Source organism: Orycteropus afer, unplaced genomic scaffold, assembly GCF_000298275.1.
Source record: "Orycteropus afer afer isolate SDZICR_OR568_19922 unplaced genomic scaffold, OryAfe1.0 scaffold00171, whole genome shotgun sequence".
In the NCBI taxonomy this organism is placed as follows: Eukaryota; Metazoa; Chordata; class Mammalia; order Tubulidentata; family Orycteropodidae; genus Orycteropus; species Orycteropus afer.
Window position 1 is genome coordinate 126989 of NW_006921758.1, and position 22164 is coordinate 149152.

A 22164-nucleotide genomic window follows, 5' to 3' on the forward strand; every position below is an offset into this window, starting at 1 on the left:
GGGGTTGAACCACCCGCCTTCTGGTTAGCAGTCAAGTGCTTTAGCCACTATGCTACCAGAGCTCCTATTTAAACATTAGAGGTGTACTTCCAGCAATGAAAATCAATGAACATATATTGCTCTGCAGAGTGATGGCTTGTGTGTTTTACATGGCTTCCTTTCAACTTTATTTATTGCCCCTGTTTGTAAAACACTGTTCACTGTGGTAGTTAAGGTTATATGTCAAAGTGGCTGGGCAGCTGAATATAGTATTCCCCATGATGAGACTGGTAATCAACACCATGGTGGAATCTACTGTGAGCAGCTGAGTAGCTGCCTTAGGGAATGTGGTCTGCTCCCAGTATATAAGGAAAAGCTTCAGGAACGGTCTGTAGCTTTTGGCATGCTTGAATCCTGCATGTTATCAAGTCGTTATTTGACAGATTCCCATGTTGTCTGCTGATCTTAGGACTCTTAATGGACTTGAATCAATGTCCTGATGTATGGTTTGGTAATATTTGGACTGTATACTTTTACTTGTCAACCTTGGGCTTGTCAGCCTCAGCAGCCAGTAGCTGTCTGAGTAAAGAAAAGCCTCCAGCTTCAGTGGGCCAGGAGCAAAAAGCAGAGCTGAAGCCCAAGGTTGAGGAGCTTTCACCTAGCCCCTAGAACCTGGCACTTTGAACTCAGACTTCTATCCTCCAAAACTGTAAGTGAATGAACTTTTGTTTATTAAAGTAACCCATTTGTGCTATTTTCTGTTAAAGCAGCACAGAGTAACCAAAACATTCACATAAGCAGCTGCATCTCAGGGATTTCCTTATTTCAACTTTCTAGTTCTTGCAGGAAGGTTGGACAATCTACTTCCATAGTCATACCACTTGGGAAACCCAAGGAGGGATTGCTATGAGTCAGATCAGACTCAATGGCAGTGAGTGCAGATGACAAGTTTGTGTCTAGGTATGAAAGTTTGAGGAGTGCCTTTATACCTATTGAAGATATTTGTATTGCTTAGAAGTTTTATGTAAAGAACTGCTATATCTCAGCTTCAGAGAATTATAATGACATAGATATTATTTTTTCCCCCTCTAAGGAGGTTCTGGGAGCTCTGTTAGCATAGTGCCTAAGGCATTTGACTGCTAACCAGAAGACTGGTGGTTCAAATCCAGCAGTCACTCCCTGGAAGGAAGGTTGGGCATTCTATTTCCGTAGTGATACTGCCTGGGAAATGCAAGGAGGGGTCGCTAGCAGTACGTTGTGTTTGTGTAAGGAGGTTCTGTTAACCAAGCTTCTCTTTCCTTGATCATTTCTGACAGAAATGTTACCATCATGAACGTTAAACCAAAATTTTAAATGTATTTTCAGTTCAAATGTTATAAGAATAAGCTCCTGTGGAAGAATTCTTACTGAATATATACATGTATATATACACACACAAACATATATATGTTTATGTGTATATGTATGAGTGTATGTGCATATATATGTGTATGCATATGTACGTACATATATATATTTGTGTACTTGTATGTTATATATGTATGTATACATATATATATTTGTATTCTGATAATTATAAAATATTTCTTTAAAATGTTCACTTCACAGATCAGATATTTATATGACCCATTTGCACCCTCCCCGACAATGGTAGCTCTGAACAGCTGTAGAGTATTTCTAAAAGATTAAATCACATACGAGTAACTCAGGTCACTGAATTTAGTTTTTTTCCTGGTTAGTATTCTTTCTTTCAGCAGCTTTACTCATACATTGTGGGTTATTTCTCATTTGTTCTCAATGAAAATATTAGCTCATGAATAATTGTTATTATTATTATGTCCTGAGAATGGGGAGGTGTTCATTTGGGTAATGGTGAAGCCGTGACAGTCTTTCCAGTTGCAAAAAAGGGGGCCTGTTAACAAAAATCTCTGGCTTCTTTTCAGATACCATATTCAATGAATCAACTCATTGTTAGTTAGAAAAATACCCAGGAGACTAATGGTATCATTATCTATCTTTCCAACTACATTTCTCAACTTGAAATGTCCCAATTGGTTTCTTTTCCCTATATTTACTTTTTCTTGGCACAAAGTTAAAACTATTTTGGTAAATTTTAGCTTATTTTGCCTTGAAACCCATTGAAGGCAGTTGTATTCAAATAAACAAAATCATCATTTTACCTATTAGTAAGTAAAAGCGTAAAAACCAAACTCACTGCCGTTGAGTTGATTTGGACTCATAGCAACCCCCATTGGGTTTCCAAGGCTGTAAATCTTTATGGAAACAGACTGCCTCATCTTCCTCCCATGGAGCATCTGGTGGGTTTGAACGACTCATTAGCAATCAAATGACTTAACCACTACACAACTAGAGCTCCATTGTTAGTGAATATTACTCTGAGAGATGGAAAGGCAGAACTTCTAACTACATTAAGTCAAAACATGTTTTTGATAAATTCCCAAACAATAGAGATCACTTTGTCTGTTTAATACTGACCCTTTTATAGAGTTAGTTGAACTGTCTGATCTCATGTAGCCTGTTTTTACAGCTAAATGAAAAGTAGTCATATATGAGTCCTATTAGATTTTTAATCATTAACTATCATTTTTATTTGATTAGTGTATTTTTAAATATAAGCTACAGTTTAAGTCATAGCTACATTTTTTAAAAAAATAAAAGAGTGATTTGGTTCTTTTCAAAGAACAAAGTCTGATCTCATACAAAATAAGACCTCTTAGTCCTTGAAAGGGAGGTCTGGTAGCGTAGTGCCTAAGCCACTTGACTACTAACCAGAAGGCTGGTGGTTCAAATCCACCAGCCACTCCTTGGAAGAAAGGTTGGGCAATCTACTTCCATAGTGATACTGCCTCGGAAACCCAAGGAGGGGTCCCTATGAATCAGGTCCGACTCGACAGCACATAACAACAACAATAACAACAGTTCTAACAGTCCTTGAAAGGAGAAACCTGCATTATTTAATGTGGGGAAGAAGATGAATAGTTTCATGGAATTTAATACACATATCTTCCTCTGAAAGAGTATAAATTAATGCTTTTTTTTTTCTTCAGTCTTTCCAGTCAGCCCCTGTTATTTCCATTTTTACCTTCTCTTTATTTTAGCTTTTCTAAAATAATCTAATTCTCATTGCTTGAGCATATATCCCTGATTAAATGCACTTTCCAACTCTTACTCATTCCACTTAATGTTTAAACGTGTCTTGTCCTCAGTGATTAGAGAGGTCATCATTGCTTTGAGCTGCCACAATCTCTCCAGGTTTTCCTTCACATCAGATTTTGTATGGGTTTTATTTTATGAGGTAGACACAATTACTTTTTTTTCCTTTAAAAATTACCAGACCTTTTCTTTCTTTTTCAAATCATCTTTGAGATCTGATTGTTTCTATCCAATACAAAGCAATATTATATCTGTTGTATGTTTTCATGCTTTCTAATAAATCATGACTCTCAATGTCCTTTTCCCATCTTTGAAGTTCTAATCTTCGACAAGAGGGCTTTGAGACTCTTAGTCTACAAAGCAAAAGATGGTATCTCTTCCTCAAGAAATCTACAATTTTGTAAGGGCAGAAGTGTAAGGAAAAAATCAAGCATTGCCTTAGTTTATTAAGAATGGGTAAGGTTAATTTGGGGCTGCTTCCTGGAGTATGTAGACTGACAGTAATAATTTAGAAATATGGCTAAATGGATAATTTCCCAGAGATTTCTGGACTTCTCCAGTAGTATTAAAAGATTTGTTCAATTTCTTTCTTATATTTATTAATATTCACTTCCTCACTTTAATATGGGACTGGAGATACCTGATTGTTTTTAGTGGGTTGCATAATGGGACCTTCTAGTTTTCTCTCCTTGGGAAAATGCAGATCAGTTAAGAAGATGCTCTAATTATTTAATGTAACTTTATAATTTCATGTTGGTTGAAATAAATTTCCTCCATTCTAGGTTTGAATGAGAGGTGGTTAAGAAAGAAAAGAACTGAACATCTGAGCAACAGATGTTCCATGGTGAAATTCTCAGCAGTGCTCAGGAAGGTGTCACATGCAATGCACATAGGTGGTGGGAAAGAACAAATGGATGCCAGTGTGGGCAGAGGAGAATTAGAACAGGGGGCAAATAAGGATGGAGAGCCAAACACGGGAACAGAATGTTTCAAAAAAGGTGATTGATGGGTTTTGAAGTGAAGGTACATTTCTTTCTTTTTAATTTAGGCTATATTTGAGTGTTAACCGAACTACTATTTACCTCCATGCAAGATGAAGTGTAAGTCTCTGCACAGAATGTTTGGCTAATGCCTGTAAGCCACACATTTTATAAAGTTTTATGAATAAATTCATAAAGATGAATTCATAAAGATGAATATATTAAAAAAGAAAGTGTTTTCTCTAATGGTGTTTCCACTAACAGCATGTTTGATATATATAGGGATCTACTTATGAGAATTAATATGTTCTCTCCTTAAAATTCTTTCTCTGCATCATCTAAAACTCATACTCGTCTCAACTCACTTTTGAGTGCCCACTGTTTGCCAGGAATTGAATATGCTCAAGACTTCTAAATGCATGAGCTCTGTCCTCAAATTATCTTCAATTTTAAAAATTACATATGTGTCATGGACTCATAAGGATGATTTAGAAAAGATTTTAATTAAAAATCAAGAGTTTCAATTAATTCCCATAGGCAGGTAAAAAGAACTCTTGATTTTTGTTGAGCAAAGACTGCAGATATAGTTTTAGTGATGAAAAAGCATTAATTTCATTCATTGTCATGCAATAGCCATTGCCCCAGTTGGGATGCAAATAAGTAGAGATTTATTTAAAATTGTAAACTGTGTCATGAAAAGGATTTTATTTAAAGGATTCAATATTTAATTATTTTTGAGCTAAAATTTTGATATTATAGATACCAATTTGCATGCTATCACTAAGCTTGCAGAAAAGGGGGGGGGGCAAATTGTGAAAGTATAGTTGCCATACCTCTCAATTCATGCAATAAGGCTTAACTTTTAAGATGTGTTACAGATTGAATTGTGTTCCCCAAATTATGTATTGTAAATCTTAACCCCCTATTCCTGTGGATGTAATCCCATTTAGGAATAGGACTTTAAATATAACAGAAAAGACTCAAGGGTTTTCCCCCAGAGCCAACAGAGAGAAAAAACTTTTACCTCAATCTGGCCCCCTGAATTTGGACTTTTAGCTTCCTAACTGTAAGAAAATAAATTTCTATTTGTTAAGGCCACCCACTTAGGGTACTTCTGTTATAGTAGCACTAAAAATGTGAGACAGGATGGAAACAAGGGCAACCTGACCAAAGAAAATGCCATTACCTGTCTCCTTTGAAGCAAGCAATGATTAAATGCAAGGAAGCAGTATTCCTTGGTGTTACAGATTGAATCACATTTCCCAGGCCCCCCTGCTCCCAACACACATACAATATACAGTGATACCTGTGAGTGCAGATCTTATTAGGATTGCCTTATTTTTCTGAGTCTTGCAAGTTTTCCATCCTTGACAGTGTGGAGCCTTACTAGTTTTCTTTTTCTCACTTTAGTGGAAAATTTGATTTTTCCTTCTCTGACAAGTTTCTGCCTTATACTACAGTTTCCAGCTTTCATGAGTTTTACTGTATTTATATATAAGGAGTTGAAGTCCTAATCCCCCTGTACCCCCTGAAGGTGACCCTGTTTGGAAATAGAATTTACTTTTGTTTTGCTAATGAAGATATGCTGGAGTAGGGTAGGTTTTAAACCTAATCCCTTTTGAGTGGTTGTTAGTTGCAGTGGAATGTATTACAGCTATAATAGCGACCCATGTGTGCAAAGCAGATATGCTCTGTGGGGTTCTCAAGCCTGTGACCCTTCAGAAGCAGAGTGCCAGACCTGTCTTCCGAGGTGCCTCTGGGTGGGTTTGAACCAACCTTTCAGCTACTAATTGAGTGCTTAACCATTTGTACCTCCTTTTTTTTTTTTTTTTTTTTTTTTGACTCCTTTTTGAGTGGTGTGATAGTTAATGTTGTATATCAATTTGGCTGGACCATGAGTCTAAGTAGTTTAAGCAGTTGTGATGTAGTCGTCCCCTAGGATGATGTCTGATACAATATAATTACCTCAATGTTGAGATGTGCTATGAGCAGCCAATTAGTTGAAAGAGAGTTTCCTCAGGCGTATGGCCTGTTTCCAAGATATATATGGATGTCCTGGGGGAAATTGTCTGCATTTCTGCTGAATTTGGATTCTGCATCTAGCTCATTGGTTCCTGGGCTTAAACTAACCATGGCCTGCCATTTTGCCTGCTGATCTTGGGATTGTTGCCTTCATAGCCTGTGAGCCAACAGTCTGCCATTTTACTTGCTGATCTTGGATTCATCATCTTCTGAAGCTAGCTGCCAGGTGTACTGCCTGATGATCTTGGGTTTGTCAGCCCCTGTAGCTGCATGAGTCGGGAGAAGCTTCCAACTTTATATTTGACCCACAGACTTGGGACTTGCCAGGCTCTACAACTATGTGAGACACTTCCCCATTTCCTTGAGATAATTTTTCTTTTTTCTCTCTCTCTCCTTTCTTCTCCTTCCCTCTCTCTCTGTGTGTGTATGTGTGTGTGTACATCTCACTAGTTTTGCTTCTCTAGAGAACCCAGCATAAGACAAGTGGAGTCTTACAAAAAGAACCGAAGACACACAGGGGGACACACCACAGAAGCATCTATAAGCAACAGAGGAATGCCAAGGATTGCCAGCAGTCACTGGAAACTAGGAGAGAGGCCCAGAGAAGGATATGACACAGCTAAGACCCTGAATTGGACTTTTAACATCCAGAACTGTGAGAAAATAAATGTCTGGTTTTTCAAAGTCACCAACTTGTGGTATATTTTGTTATGGCAACTCTAGCAAACTTCGACACTTGGGTTTGATTGAAGAATGCTGCATTTTTTGCTTCTAAGAAGTTAAACATTTTGAAATTTCATACTTGCTCCGTAGCTCTTAAACAAGAATTACAGCCTCTACACCCCCTTCTCAGTAGCTGGTTTTCAAGATAGGTGCATCCTCCTTTATTGTTTCATTATGTAGCATTTAAGACATTTTAAAGTTGTTGTTAAATCTTTTAAATTATGTGTAGCAATTTGAAACATCTCATATAACATTGTAATTGTTTTTGCTAGTTTTAGTGCCCAGACTCCATGGATACATGTCTCTAGAAATGGCATCTATTTTTTAAAAGTATTTAGTAAAAAAAAATCATTTATAAAGAAATATACCTTGGAAGTTTTTTATTTGGACACTTTGCAAGTTTAGGCTCATAGGTATATTTGAAACTGTAATACTAATGTGATTTGTTTTCCTCTCTCTTGTGGTTTCATTTTTTACATATATCCTCTAAAATATCTGTGGGGAATTTGGCATTCCTCAAGAGGACTTAGCTGCCAACTACCCACCTGTGTTAGTTTCCTAGGGCTGCCAAAACAAAGTACCACAAACTACATGGCTTAAAATAACAGAAACATATTCTCTCAGTTCTGGAGGCTAGAAATCAGAAATCAAGTTGTCAGTAGGTCCATCCTCTATTTGAAGGCACTAGAGGGAGAATCCGTTCCATCTGTTTCAATCTGTCCTTTTAACTTCTGGTGTTACTGGCAACTCTTGGATTGTAGACCCATCACTCTGATCTCTGCCTGTGTCATCACATGATGTTCTCCCTGTTTTTCCGTGTCTCTTTTCGTTTTCTTATAACTACACCAGTCATATGGGATTTGGGCCCACCCTAATGACCTCATCTTAACTTGATTACATCTTCAAAGACCGTATTTCCATATAAGGTCACATTTCAAGTTCTAGAGGCTAGAACTTCAACGTGTGTTTTTTGGGGACATAATTCCAACCATAACGTTGCTCACGGCCTTCAAGTCGGATCCGACTCATAGCGACCCCTCCTTGGGTGTTCTAGGCAGTGTCACTTACGGAAGTAGATTGCCCAACCTTCCTTTCAAAGAGTGGCTGATGGGTTTGAACCGTCAGCCTTCTGGTTAGCAGTCAAATGCCTTAGACACTATGCCACCAGAGCTCCTAAACCATAACATTAGGTAAGTCATATTTTAACTTAGCTTTGTGGGTTCATGGACATATCTGTAAAATATGCATACTACTACGTATCAGTATGCACAGGTGTCCTCTTCCAAATGGCGTGTAGTATCAATCAAATTCCACCTCTGTTTTATTTTATTTCATAATATGGTCCCAAGGTTAGATGAGGATCTGGACTTACTTTCAAAATCTTGTAGAATAATAAATAATGTCTCATTTTCAAAATAGACTCTTTTGTGAATTTGTGAAATGATGGTGCAGAGTGGGAAGGGCATAGAAGTCTGAGTTAAGTTAGTACTGATTTCATGTGGTGAAGGAATCATCGACTCATGTATTTCAAGTGGCCCAAGGCAATGTTACTCTAACATGTTCTCAAAATAGACTCCTCTTTGCCCAAGAGGAGTAAAATAATGTAGCATAAGTTAGCTAAGGAAATTACTGTGAGCCCATAAGCTCCGAGAGAAATAAGGTCACTCTCTCAGAAATCAGGTGGTAAGCCCTTATGAAATGTAACAAGATATTTCTGCTTATCAGTTGCATTCTTGCAGAGTTTTTAGTAGCTGTCATATTTATGGTAGGTAAAGTGCAAATATTAGGATACAAGCAAATGCCAGACTCTTTTTATTTTTCAACTTTGTGTTGTGAGTTGGGTGCAATTTTACAAAGCAGATTCATTTTACATTCAACAGTTCATATACATTTTGTTTTGTGCAAATGCCAGACTCTTAATAGCCTCACAAGAACCAGCAGCAGGAGAGAACATAGCAGATGAGTAAGCAAAGCCAGAGACACAAGAAACAGACTTACTGGTTCACTGGATTGTTGGTTGGTGTTCAACAGCTTCCCTGACCCCCTCTACTTCTACAGAGAATTCTGGAAATAAATTTCTCAGAATCCCTTTAGAATGTTTCTGGGTTAGAGATTCTGCTAAATGATGGAGAGTTACATGAGGTTGGGAAGGTGAAGGAAGGGGGAGCCATTATTCTCCAGTGGCAGCTAAGATCATGCAGCTGAGATCCACAGTGCTTCCCTGGGCGTCTAGCATTCTCCTGGGAGTTACCTGTTGTGGTACTGCAGGTGGCTAAAGATCATTGGTGGTAGCTTCCCCATGATTCCTGTCCTTCCTTGTGACCTGAAAGCAGCAGTCTAGTCCTTTGCTCCACCAGCCCTTTAGGAATTTTATAATATTCTCATCAACTGTATTAGATGACTTTCTATTTAAAGTAGCTTCTAATTTCCTAACCAAAACCTGACTTACATAATATGCCTTTAAAAAAAAAAAAAAAAAAAAAGAACCTCCATACACTAATTTCTGCATCTACATTAAGTATACCCTTTACCATCAGATGGCCAACCTCTTATTTCACTGAAGTTTATTCATGGATGTTGTTAATCTTCATGACCAATTCCATGTCAAGGTTGTTTTTATGATTCATGGGTTAAAATAAAGGGACAGACCAGGTGTTCTGGTTACCTAGTGCTGCTCTGACAAGAAATATACCACAAATGGGATGGCCTTAAACAGGAGTTTATTCTTCAATTTGGAGGCGTTAAGTCCAAGTTCAAAGTGCCAGGCTCTAGGGGCTGGGTGAAAGCCCCTCAGCCTTGGGGTCCAGCTCTACCTCCTGCTCCTGGCCACTGGCGCTAGAAGCATTTCTTCACTCAGACAGCTGCTGGCTGCTGAGACTAAGAAGCCCCAAGGTTGACAAGTAAAAAAGCACAGTCCTGGTGTTGACCAAACCACACGGCAGGCCATTAACTTAAGTCCATTTTAAGTCCCAAGGTCAGTAGAGCATAGCAGGCTGCTGAACAACAACACAGCTATATGCAGAGTCCAAGTGTGCCATAGGCTAGAGACCATTCTCAAAGCTTCTCCTTATATACAGGAAGCAGACCACATACTCAAAGGCAGCTACTCAGCTGATCCCAGTATATTCCACCATGGAGTTGATTACCAGTCTCATCATGGGGAATACTACATCCTGCTGCTTAGCCATTCAACCAGGCCTAGCCAAGTTGACATACAAACATAACCATCACACCGGGATTCCATAAGTTTTATTGGTCATCATCTACTGTGGCATTTGAAACAGATTTCAGAGTACTGCTTTATATGGAGTTGTAATATCTGACTTGGTGAAGAAGTGAGAACTTGTCTGCAAGGTGATCATTCACATTCAAATTTTGAGAAAGATAAATAATCACATTGAATTCTGTTCCAAAGAAGAGTATTACTTTTCCATTTTATAAGTACCCAATTTAATAAATGGGAGCTCTGGTAGCATAGTGCCTAAGGCACTTGACTGCTAACCAGAAGGCTGGTGGTTCAAACCCACCAGCCACTCCTCAGAAGGAAGGTTGGGCAATCTACTTCCATAATGATAATGCCTCGGAAACCCAAGGAGGGGTTGCTATGAGTCAGGTCGACTTGACGGCACATAACAACAACAACAATAGCAATTTAATAAATAGTTCCAGTTCTAATCTCTGCTTCTTAATTCATAGTAAAGGATCCTTGCATGTTGCAAATGATTAAGTGTTCATCAACTAGCCAGAAGTTTGATAGTTTGAACCTACCCAGAGGTGCCTCAGAAAGCAGGCTTGGTGATTTACTTCTGAAAAGTCAGCTTTGGAAACCTCATGAAGCAGTTCTATTCTGTACACATGGAGTCACCATAACTTGGAATGAACTCTATTGCAGCTAACAACAACAACAACAATAGAGAGGATTGCCTAATGATACACTTCCAGGAAGCAGATGCTGAGTTGGACTTAGGAATATAAGTAGTTTGTTGGGGGAAATGCCTGCAAATTACAGTATTGGTAAAGAACATTGAATATATCATGGACTGCCAGAAGAATAAACAGATCTATCTTAGAAGAAATACAGCCAGAATCCTTCTTAGAGGATGGCCAGACTTTGTCTCATGTACTTAGGACATGTTATCGGAAGGGAGCAATCCCTTGAGAAGGACAAATGCTTGGTAAAGTAGAGAATCAAAAAAAGAGGAAGACATTCAGTGAGATGGATTGCCATTTTGGCTGCAACAATGAACTCAAACATAGCACTGATTGTGAGAAGGTATAGAACTGGGCAATGTATGGGCCGTACATAGTGTCTCTATGAGTCAGAGCTGACTCAATGGCACCTAAAAATAACAAGAACAAGAACAAGAACAACAATGCCTGTGAAAAGGGGAGGAGTTGGACGAGCAGAGCATCAGACTATGATGCAGCACTCACAAAGTCCAGCTAGCTCAAAGGGAGATCAGGAGCAAAGATTGCTCATCAGAAGGGTTGTGCATTAGGCAGAAATGGCCAAACCCTAGCCTTTTGCACTCAGTCATTTCCTAGGAACTGTCCAGGAAGAGCATGGCCTACGCTCAACAGCTGAGAGCAATTCTGAAGGTGCTGCAGCTAGAGACTAAGAGTGAAATGCACTCCTTACAGTTGAATGGCAATTTTTTTGAATGGCCACACAAGCGACATACTTCTGTGACTGTCCCAGTTCTCAAAAGCACATTATAAGTCTTCAACTATATAATAGTCTTTACTTTTTTTATTTCTAGACTGATTTAATTTACTTACAGGTCCTTAAAGGTTTTGGGGGAGGGCCCTTACTCTCTTACCATCTGCCACCTGCAACTAACTGATAAAATTTTTAACCCAAACCCTCTCTGTCATCCAGTGATGACCCACATTCTCTTTGATTTAACAACATCAGTGGCTACTCAAATTAAACCTAATGAAAGTAAATTTATCCTTACCTTCTAGAGTCATGATAACTATTATTTCATCTACTTCTTATGCAAGAAATTTCAGAATCATCTTCAGTTTTCCCTATTTTCATTCTACAATAATAAGAATAATATATAGTATTCACAAAGAGCTGACTGTGTGACAGGTTCCTAGGAAATGACTGAGTGCAAAAGGCTAGGGTTTGGCCATTTCTTTATTTATCCCTATTTTACAGATGAAGAAACTAATTATTTGAAATCTTTTTGTTAAAAAAAATGGTACCCGAGTTTTTAGAGCCAGTAAGTAGAATTTCTGTGATTAAAGTCAGACATTCTGACTGTAGCCTGTGTAGCTATAATTGGCATTTGTTGAGAGCTTTTTATGTCCTCAATAATAATTTAACTCATGTGATTCTCAAAACAATCTAATAAGGCAAGTACTATCACTTCCCTATTTTATATAGGAGGAAAATAGGGCAAAATGATGAAAGAACTTTGCAACAGCCAAACAGTTAATAGGGCAGCATAGATAAAGTCAAGCCCAGGAGTCTAACTCAAGAGCCCATGCACTCAGCCCCTCTGTTATGACTGCTGCCTACTGGACATGTGAAGGCAGTCTTTTCTTTTCTGATGCACTTGTTTTTTTCTTTCCTTTGTTGCCAAATCCTCAAGCCAAGCTTGGTCATCCCTTAACTTTATAACTTTTATCTTCTCCACTGCCTCCATTGTTCTTTTCAGGCTTAGTGGAGCAGCAAATCTATCTTTCTGTTAGCTACATCAACCTATAATATGGATCTACCTTGTTAAACACCTGAAGAGGGACTTTATCTATAGAGTTGATTCAACAGCCTTAGCTCCAAGGGCTTGTATTAGATTGCTTTATTAGCACTTCCCAAACCATGTTGCACATCATGATCCCTAGGAGGGCATTTCAATAATAAACATGTTGACATCTCATATCATATCTACTGTGTCAGAACCTCTGGGATTGGGAACCAGGAAACTGCATTTTTAGAAAGCATTGCCATGTGATTATTATGCATTCAGCTGGGAACTGGCTTCCCAACTGTGGTCTGAAGAGACTTGGGGCTCAGCAGAGGGTGGGTTTATTAGACAGGCTTCTACATACATTACTTCAGTCAGAGCAACTCCGTTTTTAACTCGTTTATACATTGGGGTTTCATTTGCTTTTATTTGATATAAGAATCCTGCTTTCATTTTTTTTAAATCACTGCTATTCTCAAATATAATGACCCCCCTTGACTTTATATTTTCTGGTCTAATTCCTAGCCTCATCAAAATGTCCCATAAACTTTTCTTTTCCAACTTACCAGGATGCTTTTTTCCATTGTGGAAATAATTTTTGCATTTTCCCTTTTTGTGACTCTCTTAGACAGCTAGAATGGAGCTGGAAATACCCCTCAAATTGACATACATATAGGTTTTGCATGCATGAAAAAAAAAAACTTCTAAGTTTTTCTTTGTATAATTTTCTATATAGCTATATGACCTTATTTATGGTTGTCATTTATATTAACATGTTTTGAAAGAAAGAGGAATATTTAATTAGCTTGATACAATATTCAAAATCAGAAGCTGACATTACTATGGTAAAATAATGTTTTCCATTATTCAATGGCACTATTAGGTTTTTTTCGTCTGTGTACAATGATTATAGGCTGTACCCCTAAGATTCCATGGTGTTAGCCTAGGGAATTAACTAGAGAGAGTCTAGGGAATGAGAGTGGTCAATACTAAGCACAAATTCCTGATGATCCCTAAAGGTAGGTTTCAAAGTGCATACCTATAATGTCATGTTCACATACAAAGCACAGAATGTTTCAGAATTTTTTCCTAATGAAAATAGTGTGAACATGAAATAAAATATTATTTTGAAACTGTGATATTTATTTATGCGATTTTTCACAATGATTTATCTGTCTCTCAGAAAACTGAAAATACCCTGAAGTATTTTCATTTATCAACCAATGTAACTATTACCACTTTTTCCTTTTCTGTGTGCCAGATTCTGCTCTGTGAAAATAAAAATAACCAACATTCTTACCCACTCACTATCTGTGAAGCATTGTTCAAAGTGCTTTATATGCATGATCTCAAACTATCTGCAATATACATGTCTGATGTAATTATCATTATTATCCTATTATGCAGATAAGAAAGTTGAGGCCTAGAGATAAGAGGAAACTTTCCCAAGACTATATTACTAGGAAGCAGAATATAAAGCCCAGCAGTCTATCTCTAGAAGTCAAGTGCCTACTGTGAGGCTATTTTGCCCACCTCTTCAGTGAAATCAATGTCAAATATCAGTTCACCAATCATCAGCAACATCTCTTTTATCATCTTTCTTCTCCTATATCCTCTTTTCTAGGCTTAGGAGCTAGCATCCTCTGATGGGGGTAAGCTGTCTCCCCAACCTTGGCAGATACATGAATTTGGAAGATTATTGAATTACTTCAACTCTCTAAGATCCAGATCTTTTGCAAAATGGGAATGTCAATCTTACAGCATTGTTATAAAGATTAAATGAAATAATATGTGTGAAGGTGCTATACCCAGGGACTGGGCAATGGAAAGTCAATAAATATTATCTTGTCTGCCTACCTACTTTTCTTTCTCCATCTTTGTCCCTGAATCTGCACAACAAACAAGCAAAAAGACAAGATATATGTGTGTGTGTGTGTGCTTTTTATTCTATGTTTATTGAGTCACCATAATTGGAGGTGTTCAAGGAAAGAATGCGTGATTCCTTGATTGAAATGTTGTGGCTGGAATTGAATGTTGTTGGTTAATTGGCTTAACCAATCCTTAATTCATGTTAACTCTCGAATCTTATGATTCCATGGCAAACCAGCAATCAGAATATATCATTTTATTTTGAGGATTTAGTTATAGGTGATTTATCTCTTTTTGCTACCTTTTATAGCATCAAAAACAAAGCTGTGAAGCAGAATCACCCCAAGTCACCCACATAGAGGTTATACTCAATGAGTAGGAGCACGTTCATTTAATAGCCTGGGATTAAAAGGGATGATAATAAAGTAGAACAGAGACATATGCTTTTATCCCTAATCTGGTTTGACTACTAAAGGAGCTCTGATGGTGCTGTGGTTAAGGTATTGGACTGCTAACGAAAATGTCAGGGGTTTTGAACCCACCAGCTGCTCTGTGGAAGAAAGATGAAGCAGTCTGCTTCCATAAAGATGTACAGCCTTGGAAACCCAGTGGAGATTGTTATGAATCAGAATCAACTCAGTGGTAGTGGATTGGGTTGCATTTGGCTACTGCCCAAATTGTGATCAATAACTTATCCAAAGAGAGTCCATGAGGCAAGAAAGTCACTTGACATTATTTGATTCTCTGTCATTATCAAGAACCAAACCAAACGTACTGCCATGGAGTAGGATCTGACTCATAGCAACCCCTCATTGTGTTTCCAAGGCAATATCACTATGGAAGTAGGACAACCCAACATTCTTTCCAAGGAGTGGCTGGTGAATTTGAACCACCAGCCCACATTTCAATTTTGTATTAGGGTTGGCTCTAGCGATTCTACCAGATAAAGCTCAGAATCTCAGTGTCTTAATCCAATAAAACTATCTTTTGCTCACATGAAGCACAATTTGGATGTTTCTTGTTGTAGGCTTGTGGTTCAAACCCACCAGCCACTCCTCGGAAAGAAGGTTGGGCAATCTGCTTCTGTAGTGATACCACCTTGGAAACTCAAGGAGAGGTGGCTATGAGTCAGATCCAACTCAAGGGCAGTGGGTTTGGTTTGGTTTTGGTTGTTGGAGATACTCTTCCACATGGTCATTCCAGGGACAGGCCCAGGCTCCTTCTTTCAAGTAGTTTCATCATTATGTAGGGCCTTTGATTTCCTTATTGGATCCTCCATTTCTTACCAACATCAAGACAAGAGAACATGAAGTAAAACTGAGGATTATTTATGGATCAGAGCTTGAGGTTGATTATATCACTTCTGCCCACATTCTATTTCCTGGAACTCAGTTATATAATCCATATCTAACATCAGAAGAGGCTGAGAAGTGTTCATCTCTCTGTCCAGGAGGCAGGGGGTAAATGATTTTGGTGAACACCCAGCAGCTCCTGCCATAAGTTATTTCCAATTTATTGCTATTATAAACAATGCTGAGATGAACACCACTCATTTCAATCTGTATCCACATTTTGTTTTCACAATTTATTTAACTTATGTATCTTAAGCTTTCTGTGATCTGAGTGAAAGTTTGCAGAGCAGATTGGTTTTCCATTCAGGTGGTCATACACACTTTGTTCTGTGACATTGAGTGCAGTCCCCACAATGTAACAGCTCTCTTCCCACTTCCTCCCTGTGGTCGCTGTTTCCATTCGGCCTTCTTTTCTAGCCATTCCTGCCTTCTGAGTGTTCTCCCGGGGCAAATGCTGTCTTTTTGATCTCTATGGTTGATTGTTATAACGATTCTAAGGAGAGCAATGCTTTTCCAATGCATTTTCCTTATTTTTTAAAAAATAATATTTTATTGATTTTTTAAAATCTCATAAGTGTTTATTTTTTTAATTTTTATTGTGATTTGGGTGAAAGTTTACAGAGCAAATTCATTTTCCATACAGCAGTTCATACACATTTTGTCTCATGACATTGACTGTAATTCCCCACAATGTAACAGCTAGAATACATTATTTAAAGTGGAAATATTGGGTCAAAGACTTACGTAAGACATATTTCTGTGTTTTCATGTAGTCAGTTGCCCTTCTGATAAATTGGATCAGTTTCTTCTCTCACCAGCATTATATAATAATGATCATTTCTCCATATGTTTATCAACAGTAAGCATGTTCTTTGAGAATCCTAGTCAATTAGATATAAGTATTAGTTTCTTCAACTGTAAAATGATACCTGTTTCATAGGGTTGGTATCATTATCAACTTAGATGGTTGTGGAGCTGATTTATAAACTATAAATCTCTGTACACATATTGTTTTGAAAACTAAGTTCTTATAGCCTTGAATGGCTACATTAGTTTTCAAGTCCTTTCCAAAGCCCAACACCTTTATGTTATTACCAAATTATAAAAAGGCGGCTGCTACTTTCCAAAATGTCCATCCTTCTCATTCAGAAATGAGCAATATCAAACATTCCAGAGTGAATGTGGGCAGGGTAAACTATTACCTTGTGATTCCCTCTCCCCCAGCGATCTTAAAGTGATTGGCACAAGTTATAAGTTATTTTTTTATTAAATAATATTTTACTGTTGTTTGTTTGTGTGTGTGTGTATGTGTGAAAGTTTACAATGCAAATTAGGTTGCCATTTGACAATTTCCACACAAATAGTTCGTGATACTATTTACATTTTCCACAATTTGTCAACATAATTGTATTCTGGTTCCCTTTCCAGACTCTAGTTTTCCTGCCCCTTTACCTTCTCATCTTTGCTTATAGTAATAGTTGATCTTTTTGTCTCATGTAATTTTTTTTTTTTTTTTTTTAAGTGGAGCACTGTGCTCATGGTTAATGTCCTTTATTTTGGATGCCAATTTGTTTTTTTGGATATAGGTCATAAATAAGTGAGGACAATTTATAATGTAATTAGTTAAAACTGCCTCTACTTCCACTTTCTACCAGCCTCTCCTGGTCAGAAGAGGGAATGAGTTTAATATGGAGCAAGTCTGTTGGGCATTCCTCCAGTATCTCCTCTTTGTCTTTTCAAGATTGGTCATGAAAAGCCAGAAATATCTTGAGAATCAGGCAGCTCATTGGTTTGTGTTGCTATTATGAATGCAATAAAACTAAACATGGAGTAATATCATCAAAGTTGTCTATCACTGACACACAAATAGTATTACTATAGAGAAATAAAAAGAATAACCAATTTAAAATGCCATTTCAGGATGGTCAAGTAAATGGAATCGTTATTTATATATTCCCAAAGAGACATTCAAAGCAGAGCTTCTCAGTAAAACTTAAATTAAACATTAGAAAATGAAAACTTATATTGAATTTATGAGTATATGAAGATGTCTGTATGTGTGCACAGGTGATCCAATTGAAAAGGGCAGGGGATAGGCAAAGGGAAAAGGTTAAGTGTTGTGATTGTTGTGAGGTGAAGTTGAGTTGGTTTTGACTCATAGCAATGCTGTGTATGACAGAACGAAACACCGTCCAGTCCTGCACCATCCTCATGATCCTTGCTAAGCTTGAGCCCGTTGTTGCATTGTTGTGTTAATCCATCTTGTTGACGGTCTTCCCCTTTTTCACTGACCCTCTACTTTACCAAGCAAGATATCCTTTTCCAAGAAAGTCCCTTCTGAAAACATCACCAAGGTAGATGAGATGGAGTCTGGCTATTCTCGCTTCCAAGAAGAATTCCGGCTGTACTTCTTCCAGGATGGATTTGTTCACTGGGTGTTAGAGTGGGCATTAGAAGTTAAAATAAATATATACCCTTCCCCTAAGGAATACTAAACTTAGTTGGGAGGTTATTAAGAGATGGCTATTTTAATATGCATTAGTGAAAGTAAATTGGTAGTCTGAGTTCAAAAGAACTAAAAATAATAAAATGACAAATGTTGCAATCAGTAGAATGCAGGCTTCCTCTTCCTTTCTCCCAACATAAATTGTAATATACCATTACCAACATGTTAACTGGACCAAAAGTCAAAGGGTTAAACTTTGAGTTTTTGCACAAGGTTTTTAATTACTGTTCTGTTTCTCACATCCTGCGGTAGGCAGAATCATGCCACCCCAAAGATGTTCCTGTCCTGTTTACCTATTCTGTGAATTAATTACAACTCCTATCAACCCCATGTGCTACAGTCTAGACCTGAGCGCTATAAGACTTCCTTGGCTGTAATCTTTATGGAAGCAGATCACCAGGCTTCTACAGAACTGCTGAGTGGTTCTGAACCACCAAACTTTAGGTTAGTAGTTGAAAGCAAACCATTTATACCACCCAGGGACATTCTAATCTTTAAACCAAAAACCAAAATCACTGCCATTGAGTTGATTCTGATTCATAGAGACCCCCATTGGGTTTCCAAGACTGTAAATCTTTACAGAAGTGGACTGCAGAGTGGCTGGTGGGTTAGAACCACCAACCTTTTAATTAGAAGCCAAATGCCTTAACCACGACACCACAAGAACTCCTTTTTCCCTAATCTTTAGGACCTGTGAGCATTACTTTCTTTGGGGGGGGGGAGCGAATTTTTGGATGAGATTAAGGGTAAAGATCTTAAAATGAAAAGATTATCTTGGATTACCCCAAACTACCCACAGTAGTCTTTCAAAGCAGAGAACTTCTCTTAGCTGAGGGAAATGTGAGAGATGAGACTGTGAAAAAATGATCAGGGAGATGAAATGTTGCTAATTTTGAAGATGGAGGAACAGAAACATGAGCTAAGGAATGTGGGTGGCCTCTGACATCTGCATTCTTTTTGTTGTTGTTGTTAGTTCCCATTGAGTCAATTCTGGTGATCCCATTTGTGCAAAGTAGAACTTCTCCAATGGGTTTTCAAGGCTGTGACCTTTCAGAAGCAGGTTGCCAGGTCTGTCTTCCAAGGTGCCTCTGGTTGGGATTGAACCACCAACCTTTCTGCTAGCAGTCAAGCACTTAACCATCTGTGGTACCGAGGGACTCCATTTGCATCCCCTTGAAGTATTGAAAAAACAAAGAAATAGATTCTTTCCAAGAGTCTCCAAGAAAGAAACACTGTCCTGTTGATGTGCTGATATTAGCACAGTGAGACCCATGTCATACCTCTAATCTACAGGCTATACAACAATAAACCCCTGTGTTTTAATCCACTAAAGTTGTGATAATTTGTCACAGCAGCAGTACAAAACTAATACAGATCTTTTTAGAATACCCACCTCCAGAATGTTTTTCCCTTTTATTTACCATACAGTTGTTTTGTTCTTGAACAACAGATGGTGCTAAACATCCATGTTTCTAGAACTGTCAGCCGAATACTCCAATTTAAAATAATTAGGACCATATGATATGATAACAGGTGAAGCAGTTACTCATGAAAGTCTACAAATCACATAATTTCAGATTCAGAAAACTGTCATCAGAGTAGTAATGAATGCCAGGATGTTGAGGATTTACTTGCAATAATTCAAAAGTAAAAATACTTATTAAACATCAAAAGAACAGGAAATATATTTTGTTTCCTATATTGGATCACTTATATCCCTTAAAAATATTAAAATATGAACACCAGCCCCCCTTCAAAAATACTGAACAACCTAAGACCGTACAGTATATTACAGTGAATTGTAGATTAGAAACTATAAGGGAAAGATGTTCACAAAAGAAGTTATGTTGTTGTTGATTGCTTTAATACATGATGTGGTGGAACACTTAAGGAAGATGGTTTTATGTTTTTCTTTGCAAATAATTCACTGTATGATTCTTTATTATTGTTGACTTCAATACATACAGCATTGTTTATATTTTGTTCCCAGTGTGCAGGATAATACCTGTTTATTTTTAAAAAGTATAAATATATGTATATGTAGATTTTTAAAAATATATTTGATTATTATAATTTCAAAAACATAGTCAGTGCTATGATAATCACAGTTTTATCCTCAAATTTCTTCTTTCTAATGTAATCAAATGGGAGGTTGGTATGTTGGATATGATGACCAGTATTGGATAATGCATTTCCATACTCAAGCAAACTCATTACAATAAGAGCAGAAGACAGTGCATTCTGAGGACTTTGGGAAGAGATGTGTCTGAAAAGTTTTAGGAACACTTAAGAGCTCTGGTAGCATAGTGCCTAAGGCACTTGACTGCTAACCAGAAAGTTGGTGGTTCAAATCCACCAGCCACTCCTTGAGAGGAAGGTTGAGCAATCTACTTCTGTAGTGATGCTGCCTCAGAAACCCAAGGAGGGGTCGCTATGTGTCAGGTCCAACTCCATGGCACGTAACAACAATGACAACAAGATCTCAGTATCAATACAATCACTACTCTCACCCCTTTTCTTTCAAAATAGTAAATTAAATATTCTCATTTTGGGAGCTCTGGTAGTGTAGTGCCTAAGGCACTTGACTGCTAACCAGAAGGCTGGTGATTCAAACTCACCAGCCACTCCTCAGAAGGAAGATGGGGCAATCAATCAACTTCTGTAGTGATACTGCCTCAGAAACCCAAGGAGGGGTTGCTATGTGTCAGGTCTGACTCGATGGCACATAACAACAACAACAACAACAGAGAAAGGTAGAGGGTCAGGAGGAGGGCTGCATGTAGGGCTGCCACACCCCAAGCGTGGGCTGGTCCTGTGGTGGGCAGGAGACATTGCCCACACACGCCCAGGTCCCACAGTGCAAACCCCCTGTGATGTTGGCAGCAGGGTGGTATGGGTGTGGGCGTGTACTACCCTGGCCCTGAGGAACCCCTAACCAATCTCATCCAAGCAAGGGACACATGATGCCTCTGCCTGCGCCCATGGCTCTCACAGCTGCCCCTGCAGTGTCCATGTGGATTGGGAGATTTAAGCAGCCTAAGTAGTGTGACTAGCCACCTGATTAGTGCAGCAGAATATGCATGGCCGTGGTGCACCAGCCTCACCTGCCAGAGAGGCTTCTGGGTTTGGGTCAGTGTCCTGGTGAGGGTGATTTACAGGGTGGGAAATATGATTTCTTCCTGCTTGACAGAAAGTGGTTTGCAGAGCAGGCAAGGAATCCTTCTGTGAAAGGGGCTGATTTAGGAACTCAGGGTTTGGCTGGTGAGATTCTGCTGCTGGGGACCCAATCTCCATATCAATAGGCACCAAGACAAAGACTTAATGTTAAATCTGTTGAACAGGAAAAAAAAGGAATAGAAGTTAACATGTAAAAAAAAAATAATAACGTGGGTATAATGGGCTTATGAAAATAATGCACAAAGTTGTGTGGTATGTAAAAACGTATAGCACATACATTATATGTAAAAATGTGGTTGTTGTTATGTGTCATTGAGTTGGACCCCACTTGTAGCAACCCCTCCTTGGGTTTCTGAGGCAGTATCACTATGGAAGTAGATTGCCCAACCTTCAGAAAAGCCATAAACTCATAGGAACTAAGTATTGAATGTTCTGAAATTCTGAGACTATCAAGTAGAAACATAGAAAATGAGAGAAATGTCAAGGGTGAAAGGCATAATGTCAGGGAGATATCTCATTCCCATTTGAGTAAATACTTTCTTAATCTCCTCTAAGCACAATGCAAGACTCTACCTGAAAGCCTCTTCCATCACTCAAGGGCCTGTCCAAGAAAGATTTCTGCCCCTACGTAGGTAAAAATAAGAAGGCAGACTTATTTGCACAATGATCAACCCAAGCCACTGTTTATT